The sequence below is a fragment of the Geotrypetes seraphini genome, chromosome 2 (genome assembly GCF_902459505.1).
Source record: "Geotrypetes seraphini chromosome 2, aGeoSer1.1, whole genome shotgun sequence".
NCBI lineage: Eukaryota > Metazoa > Chordata > Amphibia > Gymnophiona > Dermophiidae > Geotrypetes > Geotrypetes seraphini.
The window spans coordinates 511,993,902-512,011,460 of record NC_047085.1 but is presented as its reverse complement, the minus strand read 5'-3'; the positions used below and the strand labels follow the sequence as shown (position 1 = coordinate 512,011,460).

The window sequence follows — 17,559 nt, the reverse complement described above, 5'->3', positions numbered from 1 at the left end:
TACCCTGTCCCCCCTCTGGTGGTCTAGTAGTAGGCTGGGACAGGGTACAGGGCATGTCTAGTGGTAGGCACAAATAGTGGCAGCCAGCCAGCTCCCAGCACGCCATCCCAACCAAACCCCCCCACTACCTTTCAAAATCACCCCCCCCCCCGCAGATACAATTTTTTTAACCCCCCGTACCATTTTTAAAAATCCCTCCCCCGCCAAAAGCCCCTTTTTAAAACATCTCCCTCCCGCCAAAAGCCGCACCCTTTTCCACACACACCAACCCCCCAAACACTCACCGCCGCACCTTTTTAAAACATTCTCCCCCCCCCCCCGCGCAAACACCTGCCGCCGTCATACCTTATTAAAAACATCATCCTGGTGGTCTAGCGCGATTCCTCCCTGCTAGTCATCTTGTATTTCCCAGATAGGAGCAGTGGAGGTCAGGCGCAAGTTTTCTGCGCTCCTGCCTGACACTGTGCTGCTTTCTGATTGGTTGCTGTCAGTTCTAGCGTCTTATGGTGCGAAAAATACGGTAATTGTTGAATTGTTATGGGTGAATATTTAGCCAGGGGCACTAAGCATAAGCTGCTAACTAGATTAGTCCCAGAAAGTCACATACTGGGCCATATATGGGCACCGCCATTAAAAACCTGGTTCATCAGTGATGGCTGGAAGCTTTGTGGATACTGCTGGTATATTCCGTGTAGTACCCACATAGCTAACAAGACACAACTCTGGTATTTGAGTGGTCTTACTTGTCCAGTTAGCTAAGCGGTTAACAGCATGGAATGTCACCACATAATGTACATCCACAGAATTTCAGGCTCTGACCTGATTCCACCACTGCCTAGATCGTGCTGGGATGGTCAGCGCTGCTACGACTGCTTGTATGATGGACCGTTTACTAGCAATTGCTGCTCTGCTCCTCTTTTTCAGTCTTGAATGCTGTCGAATGGACTTTCCCGAGTGAGGGACACGTGACCCAAACATGTCATCTCTACTCACCAAAGAGTGATTCTAAAACGGAATCGGGTTTTGCTCCTTGGGGTGAACTCTCGGGAGGGATTGGGACTTTTCCTTCTTTCTTTGAATTCCCTGTGTTGCTGGCTGTTGTTTTCCTTGTGCTCCTCTACAACACACAATCTCAGGCCATGACTTCTATCTCCTAAGTGGACCTTATTAAAGATCTAATAAGAGCTCCAACATTTAGATATCTTATGCCTCACGGAGACTTGGCTGCATCTGGGAGAGGAGGTGCTGTTACTACAATGCTGCCCCTCAGGTTTTAAGGTCTTTGATCGAAATCGCCAGTCTAGAAGAGGATGGGGAATGGCAAGACTCAGGCAAAGGAGCTACAGTATTTGTTGACTCTCCTCCTCATTCGGAAGCTTTACTACTGGAATTTTCTTCTCCCTCAGCCACCTATTATTAGTTTATTGCTCCCCTCCCCCGTGTGCATCTGAATGGCATAAGGTCTCCCAAACCATTGCAGATACGATCACTAGATTCCCGTCTCTTATTATTCTAGGTGACTTTAATGTTCATGTGGACACAGCATCACATCCGAAGACCTCCAACTTCCTCACATTCTTGTCTGACTTAGGTTTACCCCCAAATTTACGCCTTTTTCAACACATGACCCACCTGATATTTCGTGATCTCCCATAGATTACCAAATTTTTACTTATCCTTAAGAAAGCTGCTCTGGAGAAATCTAGCTCCCAGTTTCCATTATCCTATTCCTAGCTAAAATAACAGAAAAGCTGGTTTTATTAACAACTAACTCCTTGATCAAGCAGAGGCCATCCACACCCTTTATCCTAGACAATCAGGTTTCTGTATGGGCCCCAGTAGAGACCATTGTAAGCTCCTTGTGAAGTGACAAACGATAATTTGGATTTTAGTCACCCTCTTAGTCTCCTTGGATCTGATGGCAGCCTTTGATGTCATTCACTTATTCTCTACTGCTTCAAAGATTATCTTCTCTTGGGATATCAGATATGGTTCACCTAATTTCTTCAGCATTGATCATTCACAGGATATCAAGATGGTGATGCTTCTCCTTACTGTCATCTCACATCTGGAGCCCCACAAAGGTCTATTTTATCTCCCTTCCTATCTAATATCTTTCTTAGTCCCCTAGCTAAGCTCATTCAGGCCTTCAGTATCTATTCAGATGACATTCTGCTACAATATCACTGTGATCCAGTAGCTCCTAATCTAATTCCTTTGCAACAATGCACAAATGCCATAGCCCGCTGGCTCCAAGATAACCATTTGCTTCTCAACACTTAGACAAACGTGGTTTAATGAGATGGAGTCAGCATGGGTTCAGCTGGGGGATATTTTGCCTCACAAATTTGCTTGATGTCTTTGAAGGTGTGAATAAACAGGTGGATAAAGGTGAGTTAGATTTTCAGTTGTGGATTAGGAATTGGTTATCGGATAGAAAATAGAGGGTAGGGTTAAATGTCATGTCTCTCAATGGAGGAGAGTGAACAGTGGAGTGCCACAGGGGTCTGTACTGGGACCAGTGCTATTTAACTGATTTATAAATGATCTGGAAATTGGAACAAGTGAGGTGATTAAATTTGCAGATGACACTAAACTGTTAAAGTTGTTAAAATGCATGTGGATTGTGAAAAATTGCAGGCGGACCTTAGGAAATGAGAAGCCTGGGTGTTCAAATGGCAGATTAAATTTAATGTGGACAAATGCAAAGTGATGCACATTGGGCAGAATAACCTGAATTACAGTTACTGGATGCTAGGGTCCACCTTGGGGATCACCGCCTAAGAAAAGGACCTGGTTTCATCAGAGACAATACAATGAAACCTTCCGCCCAATATGCGGCAGTGGCCAAAAAAGCAAACAGGATGCTAGGAATTATTTAAAAAAAGGGATGGTTAACAAGACTAACAATGTTATAAAGCCCTGTATTGCTCCATGGTGCGACCTCATCTGGAGTATTGTGTTCAATTCAGTGGCGCTAGAAAAGGTTCAAAGAAGAGCGACCAAGATGGTAAAGGGGATGGAACTCCTCTCGTATGAGGAAAGACTAATACGGTTGGAAAAGAGACGGCTGAGGGGAATTATGATTGAAGTCGACAAAATCCTGAGTGGAGTAGAACCCGTCCCTCCCACTTGACCCAGCTACCCTTCTTCTTTTAGTCACCTAGAGCCTGTTTAGGTCTTTGCGACACACAAAGGAGAAATTAGGTCCTTACCTGCTAATTTACTTTCTTTTAGCTTCTCCAGATCAGTAGAGGTTAATCTTTACGAATGGGTATATATACAATCATGACCAGCAGGTGGAGACTGAAAACAAAACTGTGGAATACACTTCTCCCTCATTATTTGCGGGGGATACGGGCAGAGCCGGACCACGAATGGCGAAAAACCGTGAATATCCGGCTCTGACCCATCCCCACCTCCCTGCCGCCTTCCCGGCCTTACCTGGTGATCTAGAGGGCTTTTGGGGCAGGAGCGATCTTCCTACGCTCCTGCCCCGTGCAGATTGCCATGAGGAAATGGCTGTAGGGAGTTTCCGTCGTAGTCTCGAGAGACTACGACGGAAACTCCCTACAGCCATTTCCTCATGGCGATCTGCACGGGGCAGGAGCGTAGAAAGATCGCTCCTGCCCCAAAAGCCCGCTAGACCACCAGGTAAAGCCGGGAAGGCGGCAGGGAGGTCAAAAATATGTTTTTTAAATTTTCCCCCTCCCCAGAAAAAAATCGCGATTATGTGAAATCGTGAGTGCAGAAACCGCGAATGGGGAGGGGGAAGTGTAGTACATAAGATATTCCCTTCTCTATTCTCATCAGTCTGCCGAATAGCCAAGCAGAACTAAGAACTGAAAACAGAATAAACAATACTCCGAACAGGAGTAACAACTAACATACCCAAATGCTGTTGGAAAATACAGAGGAGAGATACCAGAAGGCAAATGTCCTCACAGCTTGCAAGCCAAGCCACAGCCACTGTTCATTAATTCTCCCCGGCCCTAGAAAAATACTAGAACCCGCAGCAAAAAACAAAACTGCCCACACAACAACCCCCAACAACACAACAGACAGGGTGGAGACCTCTACTGGTCTGGAGAAGCTAAAAGAAAGTAAATTAGCAGGTAAGAACCTAATTTCTCCTCCTTTAGCACTCTCCAGACCAGTAGAGATTAATCTTTACAAATGGGACGTACCAAAGCAGTTCCCATCACGGGCGGGACCCCCGAAGGGTCGACACCAGAACATGTTCACTGAACATCGCGTCCCGACGCACCTGAACATCTACCCAGTAGTGTCTGACAAAAGAATGCAAGGAAGACCAAACCGCAGCCTTACAAATGTCCACTGGAGATATGAGCAAAGACTCAGCCCAAGAAGCCGCCTGACCCCAAGAGGAATGAGCCTTGAGAAATCCCGGAATAGGCTTCTGCCTCAGAAGATAAGCGGAAGCAATAGTCTCCGTGATTCAGCACGCAATAGGAGCCTTAGAGGCGCCAGCTCCCCTACGAGGACCTGCTAGAAGGACAAAGAGACGATCTGATATCCTGATCTCCTGTGTCCGCTGCACATAAGAGCGAAGGACCCGAGAAACATCCAACTTGCGCAGCTGTCTTTGCTAAGAAGAGCCCTCCCGATTACCCAACACCAGTAGGACTACAGATTGATTGACATGAAAAAAGAGAAACTACTTTGGGCAGAAAGGAAGGAACAGGCCTCAAGACAACCCGCTCCCTAGAAAACTCCAAGAAGGGAGCCCTACAAGAGAAATCCTGCAGCTCAGAAACATGCCTAGCTGAAGTAATGGCCACCAAAAAGACCGCCTTCAGAGTAAGGACCGTCAAAGAGCAGTCGCCCAACGGTTCAAAAGGTGGGCACACCAGAACAGACAGAACCAGATTGAGATCCCAAGATGGAAGAGGGCCGCACGGGAGGCCTGATCACATCAGGAATGGCTGTCAAACGCTGACCTTTCACTAACCCACAAAAGACTGACAAGGCCGCAAGCTGAACCCGGAGAGAAGACCAAGCCAGTCCCCTATCCAGACCAACCTGCAAGAACTCTAGCACATAAGCCTGAGAGGTATAAAAGCCTCCGGGACCCCAAGAGAGTAGAGATCACCTTATCTGAACACCCCTTCTTACCTATGCAATCCCTGTCAAGAGCCAAGTCGTAAGACAGAAGGGAGTCGGATCGAACATGGGAATGGGACCCAACTTCAGAAAGTCGTCCAAGAGAAGCAGAGGAAGAGGATCCGCCACCAGATGCCTCACCAGATCCACGTACCACGGATGCCGAGGCCAATCCGAAGCCACCAGAATCACAAGACCCGGATGGTGAACAATGCAGAGAAGAACTCTGCCCACTAATGGCCACGGAGGGAACACATACAAAAGCCCCTCCGTTGGCAATGGTTGAACCAGAGCATCCAGTCCCTCGGCCTGACCGTCCCTGCGACGACTGAAGAAGCGGGGCAGTTTGGCGTTGCCACTTGTGGCCATCAGGTCCATCAGAGGCTGACCCCAAGCCTACACTAGCAACTGAAAGGCCACCACTCTCCGGGATCTAAGGTGTGACAACTGAGGAACATAAGAACATAAGAAATGGCTTCGCCAGATCAGACTCTAGGTCCATCCAGTCCGGCGACCCGCACCCGCGGAGGCCAAGCCAGGTGTTCCCTGCTGAGAAACCTTGTTTACTCGTATCCCCCAATGTGATTTGCAAGAAGTCCGCCTGAACATACTCCACCCCAGTTATGTAAGAGGCCGAGAGGTCCTGAAGATGAGACTCCGCCCAAAGCATGAGCCAAGCCGCCTCCTGCGCCACCTGAGTGCTCCTGATGCCTCCCTGACGATTGACGTAAGCCACCACCATGGCATTGTCCGACAGAACTCTAACCGCCTTGCCCATCAAAAGGGAGCAGAAGGCTAACAGCGACAGACGGACGGCTCTGGTCTCTAACACACTAATCGATCAGGACACCTCTTCTATGGACCAGGCACCCTGAGCTGAGTGACCTAGACACTGAGCTCCCCAACCGAGGAGACTGGCATCCATGAGAAGCACCATCCACTGCGGTAGATTCAGACTCACCCCCTGAACCAGATGAGAGGTCTGGAGCCACCAACGAAGACTGCAGCTCGCTAAGCCTCGCAGAGCTACAGGGACATCCAAACTGTGCCTCTGAGGCAACCACCGCCAGATCAGAGCATACTGAAGAGGATGCATGTGGGCCCGCGCCCACCTCACTACGTCCATCGACCCCAAGACTTGGAGGAAATCCTGCGCCCAAGGACACCGCCGGTGGACGCCATAAGGAGGCGAATCTGAGATTGAAATTTGCTTACCTGGGCCTCTGGAAGGAAGACCTTCCCCAAGGAGGCGATGAACAGCACCCCAAGGTATTCCAGATGCTGAGGATGGAACCAACCGACTCTCGGAAAGGTTGACCACCCAGCTCAGCAACTGGAGAAACTCCACCACCCGAGCCATAACCCAGGTGCTCTCCTGTAATGACTTCGCTCGAATCAACCAGTCGTCTAGGCAGGGGTGTACCAGAATGCCCTCCGACCGCAAGGCCAACGCGACAACCACCATCACCATGGTGAACGTCCAGCAAGCCTTGGCCAAGCCAAAGGGAAGCGCACAGAACTGATAGTGCTGACCCAAGTTCGCAAAGCGAAGGAAGCGCTGATGAGAGGCCTGAATGTGAACATGTAGACCTCCGTCAGAGCGAGAGAAGTCAGGAACTCCCTCGGCTGAACCGCCAGAAGGACAGACTGCAGTGTGTCCAAGCGAAAAGAGGGAATTCTGAGAGCCCTGTCAACCCCTGTTTAAATTGAGGCTGGGCCGGAAGGTCCCCTCCTTCTTGGGCACCACAAAGGAAATGGCATACCAGCTGGTGCTGCACTCCTGAGGGGAAACTGGAACAACCGCTTTGAGATCTAGCAAGCGCTGAAGGGTCTGGTGAAAGACTAGCATCTCCCATGCCACCTGACACGGAGAGGCTAGATATGATCTGGCAGACAGCGGGCAAACTCCAGAGCATAACCGTCCCGCACCACCTCCAGGACCCACTGATCGGATGTGATCTCAGCCCACTTGGGAAATAAGTTGTGTAATTGGGCACCCACCAGAACCAAAGGAGGCACCAGCAAAGAGCCATTGTGCAGGACGGGCAGCGGAGAACCGGCGGAGGGACTCCCAGCCCCCTGATGGGCCCCCACGAAAGGACTGCATGCGCTGAGCCAACTAACCCCCGGGGAAAAACCGGAAGCCTGGAAAGAAGCAGCCCCACGCCCAGGGCGAAACTTGCAAAATTCCCGCAGATGCCCCCGAGTAGTGTCACACTGACACGCCGGGCGGGCATGGTCCTCAGGCAGATGGGTCCTCAGTCCATCAGAGTCTGAACCAACTTATCTAAGTCCTCTCCAAACAAAAACAACCCCCAAAAGGGAAATTTTGGAAGTTTAGTTATGGACACGGCAACAGCTGACCAAGCGCGAAGCCACAAGATACGGCGCCAGGCCACACCAAAAGCCCCAGACTAAGCCGCAGTTCGCAGCAAGTCATAAAGAGCATCCGAGAGGAACGAGGCAGCCATCTCAGTCTTCGCCACCTCCTGATCCACTAAAGACCAGTCATCAGACTCGCGATCCAGGACACGCTCAGACCACCGAAACACGGCGTGAGCCACCAGCCCCACACAAATAGCCGCCTGGACCCCCAAGGAAGAGAAATCAAAATTCTGCTTAAGAAGTGTCTCTAACGTACACTCCTCAGAGACCCTAAGGGCAGAACCGCCCTCAACAGGCACGGTATGCCACTTAGCAATCGCCGAGACCACCACATCCACCACTGGCGAAATTAAGATAGCTCTATCCCCCTTCGGGATGGGAATACCAACGAGCCAGGGCGCGCGCCAACCGAAACGGTACCCCCAGCGTATTCCACTGCGCCAGCACGAAGCCCAAAAATCCTGAAACACAGGAAAAGAGCGGGAGACAGGACAGACCCCCTGAAGCAGAGGGTCCCCCATACGCAGGGTCTCCGGTGGCACATCTTCAAAAAGCAGCACCGAGGAGACCTGCTAAATCAGGTCTAAAGCGCATCCCTACGAATAAAAGGCGCACCACGGACGCCTATGCGCCGGAAGACAGGAGAACCCGACGCCCCACTGTAACCGGCTGTCCCCTCTAAAGGATCCTGGAAGCCCTCCAAAGCGTTCAGGTCCTCATCCATGCCAACACGCACCTCCGACCACCAATCTGCAATCCAAGCCCCCCGCGGGCACTTGGATGAGGGGACGCCAAATGAAAAGAGTGAGGCAAAACCACAGGGGGCGCACGTGGGACTCCCAACTGTCTGCACAAATAAAGAAATTAAATCAGGGGGAAAACCCCCAGGGTCCCCAGGGACTCCATGCTGAAATCTGCCCCTGTGTTTGCAATACAGGGGGTAGGTCAGCTGAGGTTGCAGACAAAATGGAGGAAACTGTCTGTCAAAATGGCGAAGATCCCGCCAAAAATAACCCCTCCTGGGCCTGTAGCGGCTGGGAAACCTAAACTGTCTCAGATGCTAAAGCAGGCAAGCCGGCATCAGCTGTTGAAAAATTCAGCTGAGAGGGAATCCTTTTTCCCCATCGTCGGCGGTTTGGGGAATCTCTCTGGAGGCAGTGAGAGAAGACCGGGCTGCCTCGCTGCCTTCAGCCAGCTCGCGAGGTACTATGGCCGGGGAGCTCTGGATGCCTGCAGCCGCTGCCGACGGAGCTCCACAGCCACAAACCGCCGAGTTCAGGCTGCCGAAGCTGGACCAAATTGTGTGAGAAGGGCACAATTGCTCCATACGCGACCTAGCTAGAAGAAAAGTGCCGGTTAGTGCAAAAATACAGTAAAATACAGTCAATTGACAGGGAAGCAACCCTGCAGACCAGCACTACATCAGGATTTTTTTTTTTTTTTTACAGAACAGGCTCTCGAAGCAATATGCCTTGTTTGACTTAGGGGGCAAGGCTTATCGCTGAGGTTCCTCTATAAAAATGTGGGGAGGTGGAGGAAGTGGGGGGAGGGCCTGCTCGAGACCCGCCGGGTTTGACACCCCCGAGGTCGGATGGACCCCCAAACAGGGCCCGCCCAAGCTCTATCCAGTCAAAAACAGGGACTAGAAACCCCCTAAACAAATTCCAACAGCCCTACCAAGGGAGATGGGTACAGCTCACTCACACCTGCTGGAGACTGAAAGAAGACTGATAGGACTAGGGGAAGGTACCTCTTATGTACTATTCCACAGTTTTGTTTTTAGTCTCCACCTGCTGGTCATGATTGGATATATACCCACTCGTAGAGATTAACATCTACTGGTCTGGAGAGTGCTAAAGAATATTAGATTAGATTAGGTACAAGTGGATCAATTTTTCACTCCGTCAAAAATTTGAAAGACTAGGGGACACTCGATGAAGTGACAGGGAAATATTTTTAAAACTAATAGGAGGAAATTTTTTTTCACTCAGAGAATAGTTAATGTAATGTAATGTAATTTATTTCTTATATAAGCTTTGGAACGAGTTGCCAAAGGATGTGGTAAGAGCGGATAGCGTAGCTGGTTTTAAGAAAGGTTTGGACAGGTTCCTGGAAGAAAAGTCCATAGTCTGTTATTGAGAAAGACCTGGGGAAGTCACTACTTGCCCTGTATCAGTAGCATGGAATATTGCTACTCCTTGGGTTTTGGCCAGGTACTAATGACCTGGACTGGCCACTTGAAAATGGGCTACTGGATCTCGAATCACCCCCGTCTGTATTTCTCACCCTTTTTGGTTCTCCGCTCCTCTCAGCAGTGATTGATTCACATCTAAACTTTTCAGAACATATTTCAAGCGTCCCGATTATAGGCGTCCTACCGCTGTCTAACCTGCCAATTAGGATGCACTTTTAAAAAAAACATCCCAAGGCAGGCCGTCTACACCATAGGCATCCGTCACTATTGAGGGAGACATGTAGGGATGCTTTAGCTCCCACAAGGTTAGGCGTGGTTTCACCCAGAAGTGGCTTTAGGCAAGCTTAAGTGACCCTGGGCCATGATAGGCGCCTGAAAGATAGGTCAGAAAAATGCTGGTCTACATTTCAAATAGAAGTGGGCGTTGAGCTGATTGTGGCAAGGAAATCTCCCTGCTGCGATCAGCTGAGTGGCTGAGGCAGGGAACTCACTCCCTGCGAAGTCAGGAGGGATGCCCAATCCCTCCTGATGCCTCTCCCCTTAGCATCAATGCCCTGCCCCACTCCCAGCAGAAGGAGTGCCCAATTCCTCCTGCCAGAACCCCCCCTGGAAACACGGCCCCATTCAACTACGATACTGCTGGGCCTGCCAGCCGGAGGGTATATGCCTCCCTCCAGATGGACCTTCTCTTTACAAGGTACGGCAGGGGGAGTGGGGGTTGGTTGATCAACGGGTGGGGGTGTGCCTATCTTTTGCCTATCGCGGTTGGGTGGAGGGGAGAGTCGGGGGCGGGGGATTTTGGCAGGAGGAACAGGGCACTCCTCCTGCTGGGGGATGTTTTTGGGGGGCAGGAAGAAGTGGGTATTCCTCCTGCCGACTGACTTTGGGGGGGAGGATTTGGGGATTCCCTGTTGCTGCGGTTGCTGCTGAGCTGATCACAGAAGGGAGATTCCCTTTCGATCAGCTCAGCAGCAACAAGATTCTCTAACTGGCGCCTATGGCAGACGCCAGTTAGAGAATCGGGGTGGTTAGGCAGGATTAGACAGCATCTCTCCGTCAGAACAGACGCAATTCTGTATAGGACACCCGTGTGCGATTCTCAAAAGCCACTTAGGCAGCTGCTGAGACCGGGCATCCTATACAGAATCAGGCCCTTCCTCTGTACTGCAGTCGGGCTCTTCATTTTACGTCAACTTCTTCCTACAGAGACTCTGCCTTAGTAACATCTCACTTACTTTACTGTAACGTAGTGTATGCAGCTCTTCCACAATCCCTTCAAAATACCGCAGCACGTTTCCTATGCCGAGCCAGAAGGCGTGATCATGTGATCCCATTACACTGGCTGCCTATCGCTTATAGAAGACATTTCAAGATCCTGATTCTGACCTTCAGAGCACTTAAGAGAGGGGACCCCGGACTATCTGGCAAAGAAAATGATACCCTATGTGCCAAGAAGAACACTTCGCTCCCTCAATGACCATCAGCTAGGCTCACTGGGACTCTACAAGAAAGAGCGCTTTTTTCTTTTCTGCCCCCACATTGGGGAATGCTTTGCCCCTGGGGTTCATCTGGTTAAGTGAATTCAAAGTGACTCATTTGCTTTTTGAAAGCTTTATCTTAACATTTTTAAGGACAGAGGAAGCAGGGCAGCAATCGCTGGGTACTATGTCCCATTTTTCCCCCACTGTGTCTGAACCTTTTCTATTATATAATTTATGGAGTTATTTTCTAACTTTCTGGATTATTTATTAATTATTTTGCAAATCATCTAGACATGGATGGTCCATAATTGTGCGATTCATCAAGTATAATGAATCAAACATACACATTAATCAGCCCTGCCTGGTTAAGTGTCAGAGAATAGCAGCGGTTGGTCCTCTCAGCGTGGTCTAAGCCATGGACAGCCTCTCCTCCTGCTTAAAACATGCGGAAGGATGCTTTTCCCAACTTCAATATCTGGTCATAGTTATTTCTAGGATCTTCATTAAGAAATGCTCCCAATTAGGAGATTTCGTGCACTCGGTAATTTTCCTAGTGTGTTCTCCGGTGCGGAATAAAAGGGATGGCAATGACATGGGAAAAGCCCAGGACATAGCCCACGTCATTAAACTAAAGCAAGCAGAAAAAAAAGACATTTGGGGCCGGATTCTGTATAGGACGCCTGGTCTCAGCAGCTGACTAAGCGGTTTTTCAGAATCACACACGGATGTCCCATTGATGGACAGACGCCTAACTCCACCTAACCATCCCAATTCTCTAACCGGCGTCTATGTCACAGGTGCCGGTTAGTGAATTTTGTTGCCGCTGAGCTGATCGCCACATGGGAATCTCCCGAGGCGATCAGTTTAGCAGCCGCGGCAGGGAACCCAACTTCCCTGCAAAGTTGCTCGGCTGAAGGGAAGCCCACTCCTTTCTGCTAGAACCCTTGAAGCTCCTTCATCTCTGGATGTCTGCAGCAGGAGGAGTACCCAATTCCTCCTGTCTCCACCCCTCGCGACATCCCCCGGCAGGACAGATGCCCACTCCCTCCTGCTGCTGGCCTCATCATGACCCGAAGCCCCACAAACATTCCCCTACTTCACCCCTGACACTCCTCGACACCACAAGATCCCAACAGTTCCCAAATGCCCCCATACTTTTGGCTGATGGCTGGAAAAGGAATGCTTACTACTGAAAAATGTTGTGCCTTCCCCATCCTGGTGCATTTTGGGATGCATTGGGGAGAGGCCTAAGGCCTTGATTGGCTCAGATACCTAAGGCTTCCTAAAATTCCAATTGACCAGATCCCATGGGAGGGGATTTAGGGATCTGGCCAATTGGAGTCGGGCCACTCCCAGTGCATCCCAGAATGCACCAAGAAGGAGAATGCCTGCCATTTTGCAGTGGTGGGCCTGCCGGCAGGAGGGAGTAGGCATTCCTCTTGCCAGCCATCTGAAAAATGTATGGGGACATTCAGGGGCAGCAGGGGGATCTTGGGGGGTGTTGGGGAGAGTCAGGGTGGAATCGGTGAGTATTTGAGGTGATTTGGGGAATGATGGGGCCAGCAGCATGAGGGTTTGGTCATCCCTCCTGCCAGGGGATGTCCCAGGAGCGGCGGAAGGATGAATTGGGCATTCCTCCAGCCATGGAAGGGGAGTGGGCATCCCTCTTTCCAGTCAACTTTGCTAAACTGACCGCGGCAGGGAGATTCCCTTGTCACGATCAGTTCAATGGCTGAGTCTATTTGAAATGTAGTCCAGCGTTTTCCTGTCCTACATTTCAGGCGCCTATTGCGGCACTAGGAAGATGCCTAGGGCCTCCTAAGCTCGCCTAAGGCCACTTCCAGGCGAAACCAATCCCACACCTAGCCTTGAGTGAGCTTACCGGCCCTTCGCACCTTCCTAGGCTCACATAAAAACCCACAATGTAGGCTGCCTGTCTCGGGGTGTTTTTTTTTAAACATGCATCCCGATTGGCTGGTTAGACAGTGGTAGGACGCCTGCCACAGCCTACAATCGGGACACCATTTATTGAATTTGCCCCTTGGTGTCTTTTGGTTTGCCATTAATAGCGTGTCCTCTTTGCAAATACTGCACACGTGACCCACTGGAACACCATCGGAAATAGTTCCCCTTTTTTTCACCAATGTGCCACATTTCCAAATAGTTCACACTCTTGCTGATATTGCTCCTGAAACATAAATGAAGAGGAGCTAAAAGACGAATGTTTGGGCTGTCCATCCCTAGGAATTAATGCTTTCATACATTCAACTCCACGTAAAAGGTTTCCCTTATGCATGCGTTCTCTGCTGTATTTCAGCTTCACCTTTCATTTGGAGCCTTTTCTACACTGACAACACAAAAAGGGTCTCACCCTGGGGTGGATTCTCTTGGGCAATAAGAAATGATATATCTTACCATGGCTTTTTCCAGTGGTGTCTTGCAGAATGGATTTCTTCCCTTTCTTCTTTCCCTGACGGAGCTGAAAATCCATTTGGTTGCTGTTTTTATTTCGCAAGGGTCTCTCTTTTCTCGGGTGTCTCTGGAGCTCAGGAATGCTTGTGAGTTCCCCGTCACTTTTCTCACCCTCAGTGACTGCATCTAGAGAGTCTCTTGCAGGGTCTCTCGGCTTCTTCTCCGATTCCGCCATTTGGTTGCTGTTTTTATTTCGCAAGGGTCTCTCTTCTCTCGGGTGTATCTGAAGCTCAGGGATGTTTGCGAGTTCTCCGTCACTTTTCTCACCCACTGCATCTAGAGAGTCTCTTGCAGGGTCTCTCAGCTTCTTCTCCGATTCCTGTTGATAATTAGTTGTGTTTTGACTCTCATTCCTCTGGAAAATATTCTCACCGACATTACCTGGTTGTCTTGGGATGGAATCAATTTCTAGAAGCCAGTTTTCTTGATTCTCCTCCCTCTTCGTCTCCTGCATTGCCTCAGTATCTGCTGGATAGAAACAAAAGATGGTAATCGTGCATTAGGAACTATGGAACGCTATTATTGTTTCTTGACATAATTTTCTGGGCTCACACGACCACATAGGATTTCTGAGATTAAGAAAATTCCACAAATTAACACATAAATCCTCAAACCTCTCTCTTTTTTAAAATTAGGTTATGGAACAAATTTTTGAAACAGCAATAAAGCTAAAAGGAAATTAAAGAATTAAAAAAAGGTAAAACAGCAGGAAATACAGCCCACATCAAAAGAGGAACTCAGCCACCTACAACTACATTCAAAGTCTGTTTCCCGCCTACAACCGCCTCTCTCACGAAAAATTCTAGAGCTGCCTCGGATCCAAAAATACATCAACCTTTTGTTTTATAAGCAAGTCCAATAGTTACAAGAGAACTCCAGAAAGAAGATGCTCCCAAAGAAAGAGCAAGAAAAGATTTAAACCTAAGCATGTTATTGCCAGTCTGGGGGTTTTTAATCATTTTGACGGAGACTTCAGTAGATGGAACCTAATCACAGTACCGGGCAGAACTTTGGGTTGAGAGTCCAAAGGGCAGAACCTTGTACTGGAAGTGTCTGTCTTGGATTTTGAAGTGAAGATACCTTCTATGGGCTGGGTGCAGGGGCACGTGAGTGTATGCGTCCTGTAAGTACATGGATACTATCCAGTCGTTGGGCTGTAACAGGGGCAAGACTGTACCCAGAGAGTGCATCCGGAATCGTTCTTTGTAGATGCACCTGTTGAGCTTGCAGAGATCCAGGATCGAGCGTTTGTCCTTGTCCATGGGGACGAGGAAGTTCCTGGAGTAAAAACCCCTTGGTGATCTCCTCTGGTTGGCACAACCTCTATTGATTCTGCCCGAAGCAGGTCCTCTCCTTGCTGCAGGAAAATTGGGTCATCAGATGAAGGGTGCCCCGCCCACTCAGGAGACAAATTCGGTATCCCTGCTTGATGATGCTGAGGACCCACTGGTCGGTGGTGATCCTGGGCCAAGCATTCGCAGACAATCTGATTATAGATAGATTTATGGGTATAACAAATTAGTGCTACTTAAACAAGTTACGTGCATATCTCTAGTGTTCTAAGGGTTTTCATGGAGGTGGGAGAGGTCTGTAGGTCCCCAAGAGGGAAAGAAGCATCGAGTTTCTTTTTTTCAGATCGGGAGGTGGGAGGGGCAGAACCCTGTGGCTGCAGGAGTTCTCAGAAGTTTTCCAAAGCAGGCATAGGTGGGAACCACTATCGGCTACATGCAGGGACTCAGGGCAGGGTGCAGACGGGGGGAGTTGCTGAGCCAGGGCATTCTGACGGCTCCTTACCTCTGCCGATTTTACATCCCCTGTTGCTGCCTTCCGTTCAGGCTGGCTCATGCAGACTGATTCTCAGGTATCACTCCTTTTCATGGAATTTTTCAGTGCAGGCACAATGCAAGCAGAGTTGGTTCAGCTTGCGTGTGTGCAGGGACAGGCAGGCACAATGCAAGCAGGGCTGTTTCAGCTTGCATGCTTGCGGAGACATGTGCGCACAATGCAAGCAACATTGGTCCTCGTGCATCGGATCCAATCAGCGGACGCACAATTCATGAGGATCCAGTGCATTCATCCTTCTCTTGCATCCCAGGCATTTCTTTGATGATTCAGGCATCTTCAGGGGGTGAGTAGAAAAGTTGTAATGGAGAGCTGTAGAAAACCCGACTGATGGGAATGGGCAGAGACTAAAGACTGGGGATTAGGGGGAAGCAGGAGGAAATGGGTAGTGCTCGGCCATGCCTGGTGGGGCCCTGGGCACTGCACGTGCTCAGAGAGAGAGAGAAAAAAAAAATATCTCTGAGCTATTGGAGAGATTATCTGCAAATGGGAGCTGATGGGACATCACCCACATGTGGCTGACTCATCCTGCTTGTCCTAGGAGAATCTCCCTCTCTACCCCCGAACACCCAGCATCTTATGCTATCTCTCTCCCCAGCCAACATCTCTAACTTTCTCCCCATTGTCCACTACCTTAGCGACGCAAATTCCACTCAATAGCAGCCTGCCACCAGTTCTACATGCTTTCCTCTACTGTGTTCCGCCAAAGAAAGAGGAAGTGACATTATTGAAGACGGGACCGCGGTAGAGGGAAGCCTGCAGAGTACACACAGGCTACTCGAAGTTGCCGGTAGTGATTCAGAGAGGGAGTGCAGCCCGATACTAAATTCTGTGCCAACTTCAGGTAATTATGCATTCCTGGAGAATTCTGCGCAAACTTATGTTCTTAGAGGTGGAGCACAGCCATTGGGATACAACCCACATGTCTAGAATATCTCGCACTGGAACATGTATTCTGCCTGTTCAGCAGGATATAATTTATCACAAGCCCAATTCACCTTCCTTGGGAGCTGCTTCTCTGTTAACCCTTTCAGGACCAAGGGACATATTTGTCCCATAATTTTAAAATCCTATAAATTTTGATTGGGATAGTCTACAGTTCTAAATTTGATATGTACGGATTCCATATGATACTGCCTTTATGTAAACAAACTGGTTCCGACATTCATTCATTAGCGTCGTTGCCAGATTGACGAGAAGATTCACTTGCCACACTGTCCATAAGCCAGAAGTTAGATTTTTTAAATAAAAATAATGATATTTCATAAAAAAAATCAATTTTTTGGCATCTGCAAGCCCTTTTTACCATAAAAATGTCGTCAAAACCACAAAAATTGGCCTACGATCCTTATGGTCCTGAAAGGGTTAAGCAAAAGACAGGATTAAGGTGCTCAACCGTGAAGACACAGAATGGGAAGAATTAGAGAATCAAGGTCTGCAGCTCACGAAAGCTCTAGAAACTTCTGTGGCTTTGTAAACTTTATCCAATGTTGGGCTCCATCAGTTGACATCATCCACTTGTGAAGACTTAGATTCTGCTCTCCATACAGATAAGTCATTTGTTTTACTCTCTATAGTTATTATTACTCTGCTGTACTCTAAGACCTCCTTATACTGCAGAGTGGTTATTGCTCACCAGTACACTGAAATACCTCCTCTTACTCTGTATTGTAGTTATTACTATAGCCCATATCATTCTGTAGAGTATCTGTTACTCACCCGTGTCTGAATGTCTAACTTCTCTCTCTCCTGACTCCTGGGGATCCTGGATATGTGTCTCTCCATCTTGTTTAATCCACGATAACAGATCAGGACTTATCCTTACAGAGCCTGTTTCCAGGAATAAACATAAAAACTCAGTTATACTTCCCTTTTGTTCAAAGAAAAATATGCAAACCAAGAAGACGAGGACTTCCTTATTGTATAATCATCCTACCCAGAATGGCATATGGCATACAGCAAATTGGGTCTAATATGGATGTTTCCAAGACTACCACAGGCTAACTTGAGTGTGTCTATCTTCATTATTAGCTGTTCCCAAATAGAACAAAATAAGCTACT

The 17,559-nt window shown here is 48.8% G+C and overlaps 1 pseudogene; it reads right to left on the bottom strand.

The window, feature by feature from the left end:
• The window catches only part of LOC117354987, a 73,037-nt pseudogene that overhangs the window by 2,284 nt on the left and 53,194 nt on the right, over positions 1-17,559 (bottom strand).